The sequence below is a fragment of the Mus caroli genome, chromosome 17 (genome assembly GCF_900094665.2).
Source record: "Mus caroli chromosome 17, CAROLI_EIJ_v1.1, whole genome shotgun sequence".
Lineage (NCBI taxonomy): Eukaryota > Metazoa > Chordata > Mammalia > Rodentia > Muridae > Mus > Mus caroli.
The window spans coordinates 62,032,233-62,049,365 of record NC_034586.1 but is presented as its reverse complement, the minus strand read 5'-3'; the positions used below and the strand labels follow the sequence as shown (position 1 = coordinate 62,049,365).

Below are 17,133 nucleotides of genomic sequence, written 5' to 3'. Positions count from 1 at the left end.
GGAACTCACTTTGTAGACCAGGCTGGCCTCGAACTCAGAAATCCGCCTGCCTCTGCCTCCCAAGTGCTGGGATTAAAGGCATGCGCCACCATGCCCAGCCCTTTATTTTTTTGAAAGATTTATTTATTTATTTTATGTATATGAGTACACCGTAGCTGTACAGATGGTTGTGAGCCATCTTCTGGGCTGGGAATTGAATTCAGTACCTCTGCTCTCTCCGGCCTGGCTTCCTCCAGCCCAAAGATTTATTTATTATTATATGTAAGTACACTGTAGCTGTCTTCAGACATACCAGAAGAGGGCATCAGATCTCATTTTGGATGGTTGTGAGCCAACATATGGTTGCTGGGATTTGAACTCAGGACCTCCGGAAGAGCAGTCAGTGTTCTTAACCACTGAACCATCTTTCCAGCCTGAGGAGGGAAGTTTTATTTGCTAGCAAAATAATAAACTAGAGCTGGGCATCGTGGGGCACACCTTTAATTCCAGCACTGGGGAGGCAGAGGCAGGATGATGTCTGTGAGTGAGGCCAGCTTAGTCTACGAAGACAGTTCCAGGACAACCGAGACTATAGAGAAAAACCCTGTCCCGCCCCCCACCCCCCCAAAAAAAAGAGATAATAATGTCTACTAAGCAATTTTAGGAGAATAATAAAGTATAAAAAGGAAAATTATAATGGTATTGTATCTCCTACTTTCTGTACACAGAACAACTACAGGTTCACACTGTGTATCTGTGACTGTCCTGGAACTTGCTCTTTAGATCAGGCTGGCCTTGAACTCACAGATCTACCTGCCTCTGCCCCTCCCCACCTCTCTTTCTTTTTTTCTGGCTTCAGCTGTCTCTGCTGACCTGCACTGAATTGCACCAACTCATGAACTAACTCAACGTTACTGCGCTGTACTCACCTACTCTCAATTGACCCAACTCCACTCCACTGGACTGACTCTCCCCGCACTGCTCCTAAATGTGCTCTTTCCTGTCCTCGTGAGAGTTGGGCGTATCCTATCTCTGACTCATCCCATCAAACCTTCCTCTGATTCGTCACTTTGTCTGCCCCTCAATTAGATGTCACTTTTCAAACATGTCTGCTTCCTTCTACAAACTAAACTTACCTACATTGTTTGGAATTAAAGGTGTACACTAAGAGCATGTCTCTATTCCAGCTACAGCAGCCAAGTTGCTGGGTTGAAATTCCTCTACGTCCCATGATAGTTGTAGCACTATTGTGTCAGCAAGCATAACTTGCCTGACTGGTTGTGTAGAATGCAGGGTCCACTGCTATGTAAAACTTTGCTTCCCCAGTGACCTGCAGAATTCCTTCTGGTACCAAGAAAGTTAGTCCTAAGTTCCCAGGTCAGTTCTAGCTTTATTTCTGTCATGAAACCAAAGTGTGTGGTGTCCAAGAAAAGGATCTTACGCTCTAGTTATTGTGTACAACCAAGAGCAACTGCAATACCCTGTGATTGGGAGGGGGGCGCATCTGGGACCTCCCTGACCAACAGCTTATAGGGAGGTACCTGGCACTTACTAACCCATGTTTTCTGGGAAGAGCATTGCTTCACCTCTGTAGGTTCTCCCTCTGTTCAAATGCATATACACACACACACACACACACACACACACACACATATATATATATATATATATACATATATATATATATATACACACACACACATATATTATATATATAGTAGTTGCTTTCATAAGGTGTTTCAATATGTCCTTTCTCTTTCCCATCAATTAATCATAAGTATTCTTTCTTTTTTAAAAAGCAGTTTCTAGGCTGGAGAGATGGATCCGGCACTTACATGGTGACTCACAACCATCCATAACTCTAGTTTCAGGGCCTCCGATGCCTTCTTCAGACCCTCACAAGCAACCCGCATGCTGCACGGACATATATGTGTGCAAAACACATAAAATACATAAATCTAAAACATTCCTTAAAATAAAGTTTCCTTCCATCATTACATTCTTTCGTGTGAATTTGTATGAGTGTGTGTGTGTGTGTGTGAGTGTGTGTGTGTGTGAGTGTGTGTGTGTGAGTGTGTGAGTGTGTGAGTGGGTGAAGGTCAGAAGACAACTTTCATGAAAATCATAGTGAGTCTTATTTTTTTAAATTGATGATTGAATTTAGAATTTTATAGTGACAATTTTGGAATTTTGTTTTTTAAAAAAACATAGAAATATAGGAATGTGTTTTCATTTTAATCCCAGGTGTAGAGATGTGGGGCTGCTTCAGACTGTCTGCGGCAGGTGACTGTAATTTGCCTCGTGCTCTACCCGGGGCATGGTTTTGCCAGCTGTAGATAGTTTCTGTAATTGTGTGATATTGAAATTAGGGAAACTTTTCAGAGGTTACATAAGTGCTAGAAGCCCAAGAGGCAAGGCTGTTGGTTGTTCAAGGAGGATGGTTGCCATTTGTTAGTAGTCATGATCCAAAAGGAAACAAAAGAAAGACATTAGATTCAGGAAACTCACTCCCTTCTATCCTTTCTCTCCTATCTAGTGATAAAGGGTAAAATTGGGATAAAGAGTGGGAAAAGGGGCTGGAGAGATGGCTCAGTGGTTAAGAGCACTGACTGCTCTTCCAGAAATCCTGAGTTCAATTCCCAGCAACCACATGGTGGCTCACAGCCATCTATAATGGGATCTGATGCCCTCTTCTGGTGTGTATGAAGACAGCTGCAGTGTACTCATATACATAAAATCAATCAATCAATAAATCTTTAAAAAAAAAAAAGAGTGGGAAAACAGAACCCACAAAGTAGCAAAGAAAAGCTACAAGTGGCAGCCCAATGTTGGGCTGGAAAGTTAAGGATAAAAGTGGGAAATTTGATTTCAAATGCTGTAGAATAAACGGCAGAGGATGAAGGAATGGACATTTCAAGAGGCCAGAAAAAAAAATTTACTGTGGTTGCTATTTCTGGGTTATCCTCTGCTCCCAGAAGGGATCTTTCTCCTCCTTTTCTCCTCCTCCTTCTCCTTCTCTTTCTCCTTCTCCTTCTCCTTCTCCTTCTCCTTCTCCTTCTCCTTCCTTCTCCTCCTCCTCCTCCCTCTCCCCCTCCTCCTCCTCCTCCTTCTCCTTCCTTCTCCTCCTCCTCCCTCTCCCCCTCCTCCTCCTCCTCCTCTCCTTTTTCCTTCATATATTCTGTTTTTTAAAGGTGGAAGACTGGCTGAGCAGTTAAAAAAAAAAATCACAGGTGAAAAATGAATGGGCCTGAGATGCAAAGAGTGGCTGAAAGGGAAAACAAAAGGGATCACTCTGCTTTGTTTTCTGAAAGGGTGCAAAGTTGTCAGTGCAATTGGAGAGGATGTAGGTGGAGGTGGGAGCACTTGGGAAACTAGGAGCACCAGAGAGGAAAACAAAAAGACTCAGTCTCAGTGAGCAAGAGAGCAGGAGTTTTCCACAGGAGGGAAAAAAACTTTGCCAGAGGGCAGTATGGTCAGAGAAAAGCTGGAAAAAAGCAGGAGGACAATCTGATAAGACTGCTCATTTCAAGAGAAAGGGTTAATCTCAAACCAACCATGAAGCTGTTAGTGGGAGGGTGGGCAATATGGGGTTATGGGATTACCATCAGCTTTCCCAGTAGTTGTACAGCATACGCCTGCTAATGGTGTAGAATAAGCTTGTGATAAAATAGGATAGTGTCCTATAGAAATGATATATCTAAGGCATTTTAAAGAGGTCATCATTTCATATGAGATGTACTTGCCTTATGTGGAACAAATTCTAAATAACTGGGCTACTCAAAATAGAATTATTCTCCAAGACTGGAAGGGATTGGTAACAGCTGTACTAGAGTCTGGTCCTCATTTGCAATGTTAACATGGTGGAGTGAAGAAGTTGCAAATATTGAACAGTGAAATAAAGAGAGGGGAATTAATATGGAAGTAAAAGGCCAGTTGCTGGGTGAAGGGCAGTACTCTAATATATAAGAACAGATTCAATTTAATGACACTACTATAGACAATATTTCTTAGTGGCTTTAAGAGCTTGGAACAAAGTTAAGGACCTGTGGGGAATTGCAGGGTGGTCTCCAGTTGAGCTGAGATCTGACCCCCAAAGGGTGATAATTCACCTTCATGACACCGGTAGGTGTTCCCTCATGCTCCTGGAACTCTGGCTCCTGCCTTAGTCACCAACCCCCACAGCCCCCATAAGAGAAGCATGACTAGAAGTCACGTAAACAATGGCCCAAGACTTCTGACCTTCGGCTAAATTCCTCCCCAGTTACCTAGCAACAGTGAAGACCATAAAAGGGGCTGTTAGGCCCCCACCTTGCTCTCTTACTTCTTACTCTTTTACTTGTCTCCTTCTTATCCCTCACTCTCACCCCCTCTCTTCTCTTTGTCTTTTCTCCTCTCTCCTCTCTTCTCCTCTCTCCTTTCTCTATAGCCTTCTCTCTCTCTCTCCCTCTCTCTCTCTCTCTCTGTCTCTCTCTCCTTTCTACCTTCTCTCTTTCTCCCTGCCTTTCTATAATAAAGCTCTAAAACCATAGAGAGTCTCTGCTCATCAAGGCTGCACTCACTCTTGTCAGTGTTGGGAACCTCTTCCCTCATCCCTCTCTCCCATAACCCTGGTTAGCAAAGTAGCTCCAGGAATCCCAGGTAGGGCTGCCCCTTGGCCATCCCCTGAAGAGTGGGTCAGAGGCTTGAATGCCCACCCAGGGATGAGTGGAAGGTAGATAGCAGCCCTCCCACACCTGACAGACCAGAGAATAGGTAAAACTCTGGCAGGGTGTAGGTTTTTCCCTTCCCCCTCTTCCCAAGGGCCCCTTTTTAGTTCCCAACAAGAAACCTCATTTACAACAATGATTCAAGGCTCTGAAGAAACCTCTGATTTTTTACAAAGATTAGTCTCAGTTGTGAACAAAGCCATATCAGACCCTAATGTAGGGCAGGCATTGATAGAGATCTTGGTGTTTGAAAGTGCAAATGCTGAATGTAAAAAAGTTATTAGAATAGTAATGGTACAGACAGTGTTTATGGATGAGTGGATAAGGGATATGACCAATACTGGTTATAATGTGTACCATGCTAATATAATAGGTCAAGCTATAGCTAGAGGCCTCTAATATCAGAATGCCTTCAATTGTGGGAAATGTGGCCATTTGCAAAGAGTCCATGACCAAACCAAAAGCCCCAGATCTCAAAATACCTGGTATGTTAACTGAGAAAAATAACAGTTCTTTGCACCAGAAAGGAGCCCTTTGCAGGGGTGATGATTTTCCTAAACTTCAAGCAGAAAGAATGCCTAGGCTTACCAGGGTATGTATGTGATGTGGCTAAGGTCATCACTGAGTTTAGAAATGTAGGTCCAAATATCCAAGGCAATTTCTTGCCATTCAGACATAAAATGGGGGACCTAGCTCAAGGCCCCACAGCAAAAAGAATGAGCCATTTGCCTCCTGTCAGCCAGGAAATAACAAGCAGGTGGGAAAACCTAAACTAAGTATTTCGGCTACTGCAGACAGTACTGTTCTAGACTTGGCCAGAGATAAACATCTTATTTTATCCCCCAAACTCAATGTTATAAAATAATTACTATATGTATGGTTCCTTGCTCTCAGGGCAGTAGGGTTGATCTTAGAACGGAGCAGATTGATGTCCCAAGGATGCAATTTTGCATTCAGGAATCACAGATGAAGATTTCAAAGGAGAAAGTGTGGCCCATGTTAAAAAAAAAAAAAAAAAAAAAAGATGCGAGTTAATGCCGGTGATAGGATTGCTCAGCAGCTACTATTTCCCTACATCAAGGCATAGATGCTCCTGTAGAATGAACAGGAGGGTTTGGAAGTCCTGGAAAACGTGTGTTCTGTTAGCGATCAGAGGCCTAAATCAAAATTGCAACGAAGTGAATTGAAAATAGGTTTGGTGGAAGGAGGAGCTTGTTTAACCATCGCTTCACAAAAATCTTGAAATTCAGAATGGCAGCATCAAAAGGCTTATGCCCAGTTTCTAGGAATTGAAAAGTTATCTCAGATAAAACAAACTGTGCTATGTGTTAAATGTGTGGGACAGAGATCAAATAGGAAAGTTAAGGCCTTATGTGGCTGACATACTTATGAATTTATAGAGGAGCAATCTTTTACAAGAGTGAAGTACTCAGATTAATATTTCTATAATCCCTAAGACACCTCAAGATGAAATAAGGTGTGAAGTGGAAGATAATCCTGCAGAAGGTATTGATATAAGTCATAAAAAAAAGAAAGAAAAAAGAAGAGAAAGAAAAGAATAGAAAAGACCAACCCCAGACTGTGCCAGTTTGTCCAAACACAGGACATAGAAGGGATTGAATTTCCAAGTTAATAAAAGTGGCCACTGCTGAAATACCTATGGCTCTATCCTTAAAATGGTTGACTGATAAGCCTGTGTGTATAGAGCAATGGCCAATAACTAAAGGAAAATTGCAGGCACTTGAGCAGCAGGTAAAAGAGCAGGTGGAGGCTCAACATATAGAAAACTCTACCAGCCCATGGAATTCCTGTTTGACATTAAAAAGAAACTGGGAAAATGGAGAATGCTATGAGATCTAAGAACATTGAGTAGAGTAATTCAACCAATCAGAAGACCATTACAGCTTGGAATTCCATTACCTTCTTTATTACATAAGGCATGGCCTATGATAGTAATTGATTTTGGTTATTTTGCCCTCAAATCATTCTCCTACTGGGCTCATTACGCAAAGGGAAGATAGCATTATGGGATGGATTCTCTTAGCACACGACATGAAAAAAACTAAAGACTTACATAAAATTTTTTTTCTGATTTAATCATAAAAGGTAGAATCAACTGGTGTCAATGGACAGGAACAGACCCAGAAGAAATTGTAGTGCCTGATACTAACGCTGAGATTATGTCACTATAGGTGATCAATGAAGATTGGCAAAGAGCTTGTAGCAACTATTTAGGAGGAATTAACAGCAAACATCCTAAAACCAAGCATCTTCATTTTATAAAAAAAACTAATTGGATTCTCCCATGTATCGTAAAAGGAACACCAATTCTCGAAGCACCAACATTCTATACTGATGCAAATAAGTTGGGAATGGCAGGTTACAAGTTAGAGAAAATGAGCAAAGTAATTCAAAGCCCATATACTTCAGTGAAAAAAAAAATTAGGGTTGTATGCAAACCTTATGGTCTTAGATTTTACTGAATCTCTTAATATCATTACTGACTTGCAACATGCAGAAAGAGTTGTTCTGCATGTAGAAACTGCCTAACTTATTCCTGAAAATTCAGAATTAACCTTGTTATTCATACAGCTGCAACGGGCAATCAGAATTAGAAATTATTCATTACACATCATCCATATTCAGTCTCATATAGGTTTGCCAGATCCATCAGCCCGATAAAATGAAGAAATTGACCAATTATCAATAGGAAATGTATAGAAGCCTTGGAATTTCATGAAAAACACTATGTTAACAGTAAAAAATTAAAAATCAACTCTACCACCTGGCAACGGGTTAAGGAAATTATGAGAAAAATGTTCTATTTGCTCTCTGAATAATTAAACTCCATTATACACTAGAAGTAACCCTAGGGTACGAAAAAAGATGGAGTCGGACAGATGGATGTGTTTCATTTGTAGAATGGGAAAACTGAAGTTTGTACACCATATCACTGACACACACATACTCAGGGTTTCAATGGGCAGCTGCTTTGAGTGCCAAGAGGCTGATTCTGTAATTACACATTTACTGGAAATAATAGCTACTATGGAGATACCTGTACAAATTAAGACTGATGGTGTCTCTGCATATGAATCCAGAAAGATGAAGGAATTCTTTGCACATTATAATATAGAGCACATTACAGGCACATCACTTAATCCTACAGGACAGCAGTTGTAGAAAGATCTAATAACACCTTAAAGGAAATGCTTATAAAACAAAAAAGAGGAATAAAGACCCCCCTAGGATAGACTAAATAGTACCCTGCTAACTTTAAATTTTCTGAATGTTAATGAGAAAGGAACAACAGCAGCCAAGAGACACTAGGTTATAGAAAAACAAACCTGAGGAATTAAGTCAGCCTATATACTATTAGGATGTGCTAACATCAGAATAACAGCCCGGAAAAGTTTCATACTGGGGATACAAATTTGTTTATATTTCCACAGGAAATGAAAAGCTGTGGATACCATCACAACTGACAAAGATTCTATCTGGGCAGGAGAGATCTCCTGAAAAGCTTGACCAGTAACCCCAAAGCACTTACTTCATTGAAAATGTCTCTGTTTATAATTTCCTGATACACACAGCATAATTAATGTCTTAAAACAGAAGGGGTGCCGGGCGTGGTGGCGCACGCCTTTAATCCCAGCACTCGGAGGCAGAGGCAGGTGGATTTCTGAGTTCGAGGCCAGCCTGGGCTACAGAGTGAGTTCCAGGACAGCCACGACTACACAGAGAAACCCTGTCTCGAAAAACCAAAAAAAACCAAACAAAACAAAACAAAAACAGAAGGGGTAAAATGAGGTAACAATTTTGGAATTTCTTTTCTTTTCTTTTTTTTAACACATAAATACCATAAGTATGTGCTTAAAAAACAAACAACCTCCGGTGTAGGGATGTGGGGCTGTGTGCCAGCTATGATTTGTCTCATGTTCTAGCAGACACAAGGTTTTGCCAGCTGCAGATAGTTTCTGCAACTGTGTGACATTTGAAATCCTGGGAACTTTTCAGAGGGTATATAAATGCTAGGGTCCCCAGAGGCAAGGTTGTTGTTCATTCAGGGAAGATGGTTATGGTGTCAAGTGACTACTAAGTCATGTTCAAGATGAAGCAAAGGGAAAGAGATTAGACTCGGTGACACCTCCCCCTCTCTCTTCCCCTCCTCCATCCTTCTTTCCTCCCCTATCTAGTGTTAGGGGTGAAACCATGGTTGAGGGGGTGGGAATAAGGGGTGGATAAAAGAACCCATAATTAGCAAAGACAAGCTACAGAATGTCCTCAGTTTTGCTTCCATTGTAGTTTTTATTTGATTTCTTGATTTTTCTTTTTATCTATGTGTATGTATCTATGGGAGTGTATGCTGAGAGTGTGAAGGGGCTCACAGAGGCCAGGAGATGGCACCGGGTCCTCTGGAACTAGAGTCAGAGGCAGCTGTGAGCTGCCTGTTGTGGGTGCTGATATAACTGGCCCCGAGCTTGCCATGCCCTCTGGAAGAGCAGCAAGTACTCTTAGCTGCTGAGCTCTCTCTCAAGCCCCAGATTTACTGAGATCTTCATTCAAAACATACTTTATTTGCTTGTTTTGTTGTTGTTGTTGTTTTGAATATAGGGTTTCTCTGGGTAGCCTTGGCTGTCCTGGAATCAATTCTGCAGACCACATTGATCTCTTAGCTGGAGATCTGCCTAGCTCTGCCTCCCCATTGCTGGGATAAAAGGTATGCACTGCACACCCCCCCCGCCCATCTGTTCATTTTTTTTTTCCTTAAAAACCTGTTTCCATGTTGAATTTCATCTGCCACTGACTTTCTCATCAAAGCTGCCACATTTCTTCTCTGGATCCAGCACTGATTTCTTAACTGTATCCGCTCACTTACTTGATCCTCTTGGAGTCATTGTTAACTTTTCCAAGTAGACTTTTTTTTAAGATTTATTTATTTATTATATGTAAGTACACTGTAGCTGTCATCAGACACATCAGAAGAGGGCATCAGATCTCATTACAGATGGTTGTGAGCCACCATGTAGTTGCTGGGAATTGAACTCAGGACCTCTGGAAGAGCAGTCAGTGCTCTTAACCACTGAGCCATCTCTCCAGCCCCCCCCCCCAAGTAGACTTTTGAGTTCTTTATCTAGCATGTCTTCGGATTCATGATCTTTGGAGGACCCATATTATCCTGATATTGTGTGTTTCTGTGCTGTGATTAGCACATCTTTTGGTATAACTATCTATTGGTTTTGTCTGGAAATCTTCTCTTGAGGGCACAGCTCCCATTACTGCTAAGTGAGCAGAAGTCACTATAAGGTCTACAACGTAACACACCAGATAGAATATACTCTGAGTAGTGCTGCTGTACTACCAGGGATGCAGGAAATGGCGACCATACAGAGAAGCTATGAACTCAAATATTATGTAGCATAAATTAATAATAGTAATTGATTGATGCCGAGGAAGATGGTAGGTAACATGTAAAAGGAAAGGGAAAGACAAATGAGAGAATGACCAAGAGGAACGGAGAAAACATCATAAAGGACAAAAAGAAGCACAAGGTAGAAACCATGGGGTTTCACAACAAAGAGAAGAAAAAGGGAAACAAAATCAGGCAGATGTAAGAGAGGGAAAACAAAAAGTGAAATTTTTTTTTAAAAAAATCTCAAAATATTACTAAAATATAGAAAAGGAAGAAATGGGAAAAGACAAAGGGGCAGAACAAACAAACACAAATTATCAGAAAAATAACAAAGTTTCTCAGCAGGTTTTTCCTGGACCCTTTAATAGTACAGTCTGGTAGATGGATAGGGTGGTTTGTAGGCATACATTTTTTTTGCGACCTACTTTTAATAAGGGTTCAACCTCTCCTCTAGCCCATCACCCAGAAGAGGTGGTGGAAGAGAAAAGTTATTAGGATATAGGGAGAGTGGACTTGTTCAGCAATAGTTCTTTGGGGATGAACTGGATCTTCTTTGGCAGTAGTTCGGTCCTGTAGGAAATAAGAAATACAACCCAGCATCCGCAGACCAGTCCTCTTGGCAGGCAGACACCAGGCATGAACCAGCAGCTGTAGTTCAATCCTGAAGGAACCACAAGGCTCCCCAACCAGCCTGAGGCAAGACTACTGAAGTAGCAAGCTGCCGCAGGAACCTCACAAGTAGTTCTTGGTCGAGTTTTACTCAATGGCAGCATTACCACAAATTGAACTCAACAACACTATGTAAGGCGAACCAATGCATGCGTGTTGTTAGTGAAGAACAGCAAGGCAGAGAATAGCAAACCAGAGCCCAGTGCTCGGCTCCCACGGTCTGTGGGGTCATATTTATACTCCTTCATCCTGGGTCCTTTCTGTATTTGCTGTATCAAAAGATTCTTTATTCTGTGTCTGATTCAGGAAAACTTCCACGTGTTTGTTTGCTTTAGCAAGACAGCCTTTAACCTGTGTGCTCCAGCAAAACATATAACTTTCCAAAGACACTAGGAGTTTCCACTTCATATCCCCCTTTCTGTTTAAGAATTGTCTTTTTCTTTATCATTAGCAATCTATGCACAATAGAAATAATTGTAAGAACCATCACATTTCCAATAAATGACACGTGTACAATATAATCAACTAAGCTAACAAAACAACCTTAAATTTCTATCAATATACAATACTTCAGACAAAACAATATTAAATTTCTATCAATAACCACTAGTGTACTGGCTAGTTTTGTGTCAACTTGACACAGCTGGAGTTACCACAGAGATAGGAGCTTCAGTTGAGGAAATGCCTCCATGAGATCCAGCTGTAAGGCATTTTCTCAATTAGTGATCAAGGGAGAAAGGCACCTTGTTTGTGGGACCATCTCTGGACTGGTAGTCTTGGTTCAATAAGAGAGCAGGCTGAGCAAGCCAGGAGGCAAGCCAGTAAAGAACATCCCTCCATGGCCTCTGCATCAGCTCCTGCTTTCTGACCTGCTTGAGTTCCAGTCCTGACTTCCTTTGGTGATGAACAGCAATGTGGAAGTGTAAGCCGAATAAACCCTTTCCTCCCCAACTTGCTTCTTGGTCATGATGTTTGTGCAGGAATAGAAACCCTGACTAAGACAACTAGTTAAACAAAAAACCTTAAATTTCTATTGATATACAATAATTCAAACAAAACACTTCTAAATTCCTATCAATCCCTGATCATAACCAATAACAACCTTCCATCCTAGATGATAACAATTATAATACATCAAATGACCACACCTATTCACCTTGATTTAAGGGGCTAGGGTGATGATCTTTGTAAAATTGCTTCTGCTGAACTGGGGTGAAGAATTCCTCTAGAGGTCCCAAGGAAGAAGAACATGGTTACTTGGAAAAAGCTAGCTGTAGCATTTATTGGCCACTCTCTGTGTCTTTCCAGTCTTTGTGAGATCTATCAGTACGGCTAGCCCTTTTGAACTTGACTTACATGCACTTTGGAGAGAAATCAGTAACTGAGACAGTCTGTGAGAGTGAATCACCTGGGATATTTTTTGTGAAGACATTTATGTCTCAGCCGATCAGAGGTTTTCCCTGGTCAGACCTAATCTTTATAAGTTTTGTTGGTATCCATAGTTTTTCATTCTCTGTAGATACATAAGCATAATCACACCCCCATCTTAGCACTATTGCAGGTTTCCATTCTAATGTCAACACATCCTCATGGTATATTGGTTGGCCCAGTTCCTCAGGTTTTTTTTTTTTTTTTTTTTTCGATAACCCAGTGAGTCTCAGCTGCTGCTGTTCCTTTTTCACCAACATTAAGAAAATTGAGAGTTAGCAACACATTGTTTAGTTGGCCCTTGGGGATTTTTGCTCTCCGTTTTTGTTTAATAAGCATCTCTTTTAAGGTACAGTTGGCTCTTTCTGTAACTGCTTATCCTATGGGATTATGTGGTATACCAGTTAACATGTTTTATATTGTAATATTCAAAGAATTGTTGCTTCTCATTATAGACATATGAGGGAGCATTATCAGTTTTAATTTGTGCAGGTATCCCCATAGTGGTCTATCAAACTTTGGAGTACCTTCTTGGTCTTAACTAACACATACACATTCACATACACACACACACACAACTGAACTGTGCTTGTAAATAGCATTTGTAGCTTTATTCCTGTAAATACTGAATATCGTTGTAATCCAAATTACTAAAGTAGGTGTATTGGGGGAGATAAAAAAAAAGTTTGTTTGCATGTACATGACGTGTGTGTGCTGGGATAAGGGGTGGCATATGGAAAGGAAGCGTCGTACATATTTCATGTGACTAAGTCAATTATTAGATTAAAAAGTGCCAATAACTGGGAAGGAGCTAAACTTTGATCACACTTAAAGTGCTCATACATTAGCCTGCCAAAGATCATGGGTGTTAATGAAGGTTATCAGACTTCTGGGACAGGACTAGCACCTTTTCCCTTGTAGAACAGTGGTTCTCAAACTGTGGGTCACCGCCCCCTGGAGTCAAACGACCTTTTCACAGGGGTCACCTAACACCACAGGAAAACATAGATATTTACATTACAAATCGTAACAGTAGCAAAATTACAGTTATGAAGTAGCAATGAAAATAATGTTTTGGTTGGGGTTGCCACACCATGAGGGACTGAATTAAAGGGCCGCAGCCTACGAGTAGAGCAACAAGTTTTATGTTCACATCTGCTCTCCTTCTCCTCAGTCCCATGGGGGCGATGATGCAAGTCAGTTCAGATGGATGTTGCACAGGCAAACGGTTTGCATCATAGCTGAAGAATGTTTGGATCAGGAAGTCTTGTGCTAGAGCTGTAGCCCAGTGTTTGCCTAGCATGGCTAAGACCCTAGGTTCAATCTGTAGAACTGAAAAACAAACAAACAAACAAACAAACAAACCCAAACTTTTTATAACGGACAGCAAATAGACCTGCCTACCTTCTGTCCCGGAACACATTGCATTTGTTTAACATTATTAGCTTCATCCTCTCCCTGAGTTCTCTTCTGTTTAGCTTTTCCCTGATAGGAGACAAAAATGGTTCCTCCTTTTGTAGACCTCAAGTACTTCACTGTGCCAGAACAGAGAGGAAGCTTCGGTTTAGTGGAAGCTTCAGTCTGTCTCTGTGGGTTATTGGCTCTGGTTGGACATGATGCCTAGTTCGAAAACAGTTACCAGCGGAAATGGTTATGTGGTGTTCCTTAAGGGGGAGGGAAGAATGCTGAGAAACAGCCCATAAATAATGCTCTATATTTGCACCTCCATTAGCACAAATAAATAATAAAAAAGTGTGCATAGATTATTCCTGGATTGGCTCACGTAAACGCGGCACTTAAGGCTCTGCAGAAACTACGGCTCAGAAGGGAGTCAGTCTTCACTCTTGCTTTTCCCTCTCCCTTGCTATGTCCCCCACTTCTCTGCTTTCAGCCTCATTCACTTCCACGGTGGACGAGCCATGTGATGTTACACGTAAATTACTCAGTTAAAAAAAAAAAAAGCCTCTTTCCCCACCTCATTATCCCATATGTCAATTTCAGGGAAGGCTCCATAAAGCCCCGCTCAGGCAGTGCTTATCCCTTAGCCAAATCAGAACTGTCGGCAGGAAGGAGTAATTTAACTGGCGTACTCACAGGCCATCTTCTCGTGGAGGCTGTTTTATTGCTACAGGGGTTGTGGAAAGGTCCCTCTAGGACCTCAGTGTTCCACTGGGAGTGACTCTTTTGCACAAGGGGATGGACTTGTCATATTTGAGCAAAGATGGCTTGGGAGCGTAGCACACGATGGATCAGTGAAGAAGCAGACACTAGAAATCTCATCTCTCTTCTGACTGCCAATGTTATAAACCCAGAATAATTCCAGGGACTGCTGTTTATTACAGTATGCACCAGCCAACACTTTTTCTGTCCTTCGTGGGGGACTTCTGGAGGATACGCAGCTGTTTCTATTTGTGAGCTGAACGTGATGCTGTGCAGCTTTAACTCGGGTATGGATTGCTAACTGCGGAGGAAAGTGGGTGGGAGCCAGCAGTTCCCCGCAAGCCAACAGACTTCAGGGGTCCTGCGGATTGCCCAGCCCTGGCTCCAGAAGCCTCCTTTCTCCAAACCCCCAGGCAAGAATTCTCCAAAGAAAGATCTCCGCCCAAAGAAGGCCAGCAAGGTGCTCCGCCCAGAGGCGGGGTGGGTCAGCAGCCCAGGCTGGTTTAACTGGTTGGAACCACTTAAAGTACGCAGACGCTGGGGGAAAAGTGTCACTCTCAGTAGCTGCGGACATCAGGCCAGAGCTTGGGGAGGAACGCGCTTTCTTTCCAGCAGAGCTCCGCAGGGCTCCCACACTGTTTTCACAGGGATTCGCTCCGGTAGGTGTGTGTGTTCCACTCGCTCCCCAGAACACTGCGCAGGCGCCTGCAGAGCCTTAGCGTTAGGCGCATCCTCTCGCGCGTTCCCTGTTCCCCCCTAACGAGTTCCAGCTCGGGAGGCGCGATGCTTTCTGGGCGTTGTGGTTTATGTCCAAGACAAGGGCCCTACAGCAGCGGGGTGTCGGGTTTACTAGAACTACAACTCCCGGCGTGCCCCACGCGAGGACGCGGGGCGTTTGCCCCAGCCGGCCCTAGCCGTCACGGCCAAGGAGCCGAGGACCCGGGAAGCCGGCTGCGGCGGGAGGAGGGCGTGCGCGTGCGCGCTGGGCCGGCTCGTCCTGTTCTGTCCCAATCATTGTAAACAGGCGAAGGCTGGGCGGGGTGGGAATGGGGCTCCTGCGGCCGGCCGGGGGTGCAGCGCAGGAGGCGGCGGTTGTGGCGGAAGCGTGAGTGCGAGGAGGCGGCGGCGGCTGCAGCGGAGCGGACGGTCGCTCGGCGGCAGGCACTGGTCAGTGGCGGGGAGCGGACGCTCGCGGGGGTCGCAGCGCTGCGGCGGTGTCCGTGGGAGCCGTCGGGCGCCCGGCCTCGCGCCCGCGCCTGTCACGCAGCGTGCTGGGATTGGGATCCCGGGCTCCGAATGGGAGTTGGGGGTGGGGGGCGTGGCCGCCCCGCCTTACGTTGTCCGTGAAGGCTTCACCCCGGAGCTTGCTCCCTTGGGGTGGGTCACGCCGCCTGCCCGACAGGCCTCCTTGGGAGCATCCGGGTGTGTCCTGTGTTGCTCTGGGACCCAGGGGCTAGTTGCGAGTCCAGCTGCTTCCTCGGACCTTCCAGGCCTCGGGGCATCCCTGCGGGCCACACCTGGCCGGAGCTGCGGCCGGGGACTGGCCTGACGCAGCCTTCCGGTTTATGGGTCGCATCTGCCTCGCGCATCTGGCTCGCCCACCTGTCTCCGTGTTTGCCGGGTAGAGTCGGGGAACAGCTCCTGTTGTCGCCCGTGGCAGGCGTTGGGCAAGGGGACGACCCTGATTGCAGTGGTACTTGTTCCAGGGTTCAGAAGTGTTCTGCCAGATCTGGAGTTAGGAACTCCATTCTCAACGGCGTTTTCAAGCCAGAGTGTCCTTAGTCGAGGCCAGCTTTCTTTTTCCATCTTTTAAATATGTCGCTGTGAAACAGGTTTGACGAATTATTCCACTTTCCAGTCTCCTGAAGTAGGTAGGGCTGGTTCAAGTTTGGAGATTATTACAAGGATTCTTCCAGAGAGAGCAGCGTGCATACCCTAAGGTTCTTAGGAATCACAGCTGTTTTCATTGGAGGTCTGTGCTTGTGACAGAAGTGCTATAGTGTGGGCATTGAGCTGTTGCACTGCCCAGCTTTGGTGGTGTTGATGGAACGGGGGTGGGCTAACACTGGTGCTTTGGGTAGCATTACCCATACTTGGCAGTTACTGACAAAGTACTCAGTGATAAGTTATAGGCCTACTTTCGGTTTAGTGTTCAGACAGCACTTTAAGGAAAGGTCCCATCACTTTCTGTAGTAGGAATTATCTCGATGATTTCAAGGTCCTGGATGTCTTCTTCAAAATGAAGAACTCCTGTTAGTGGTGTTAGCATTTTCAGAGGTCTTCAGTCAGTAGAGTGCTTCTTGTTTTTCAGAGTGTCCCATAGACCCAAGAGAGATAGGTTAGTTTAATAGCAGTTGCTGTTAAGTAAATTTTAAAACGAAGTATCAGAAGCCAGCTGGTGGTGGCACACACCTTTAGTCCCAGCTCTCTGGAGGCAGAGCTCTGTGAGTCTGAAGTCAGCCTTGCTACAGAGCGGGTTCCAGGATAGCCAGGGCTAAATAGAAATCCTGTCTCTCAAAACAAAACCAAAGAAAACAAACAAATCACAGAGAATCTAGAAACAAGTTACAATAGCTGAATTTGCTGTCTTTTTCAAAATGTGGTTTTGTGAGTGTTCTCTGAATCGCCCGCGAATGAGGACACCACACACGATAGGGTTCTTCTGCAGCAAGCTTTATGCGTCTTGAGAGGGAGAGCATAAGCTTCACAACAACCGGAGACCCCAGGCAGTCCCAGCCCCTCCTTTTTATAGGAATTCTCCCCGCCTCGGACGTAGCA

General features: G+C 43.8%; 1 protein-coding gene across 2 annotated transcripts in view; it reads left to right on the top strand.

Annotated features, from left to right (window-relative positions):
• The first annotated feature begins 14,402 nt into the window (after positions 1-14,402).
• The window catches only part of Ralbp1 (ralA binding protein 1), a 38,500-nt gene continuing 35,769 nt past the window's right edge, over positions 14,403-17,133 (top strand). The window contains exon 1 of one of the 2 annotated variants that reach the window (XM_021149353.2): positions 14,403-15,014. The gene's annotated coding sequence lies outside the window, so the exon portion shown is untranslated. Of the gene's footprint in view, positions 15,015-15,276; positions 15,523-17,133 lie in introns of those variants that run through there. The other variant, XM_021149352.2, reaches the window with a different exon arrangement.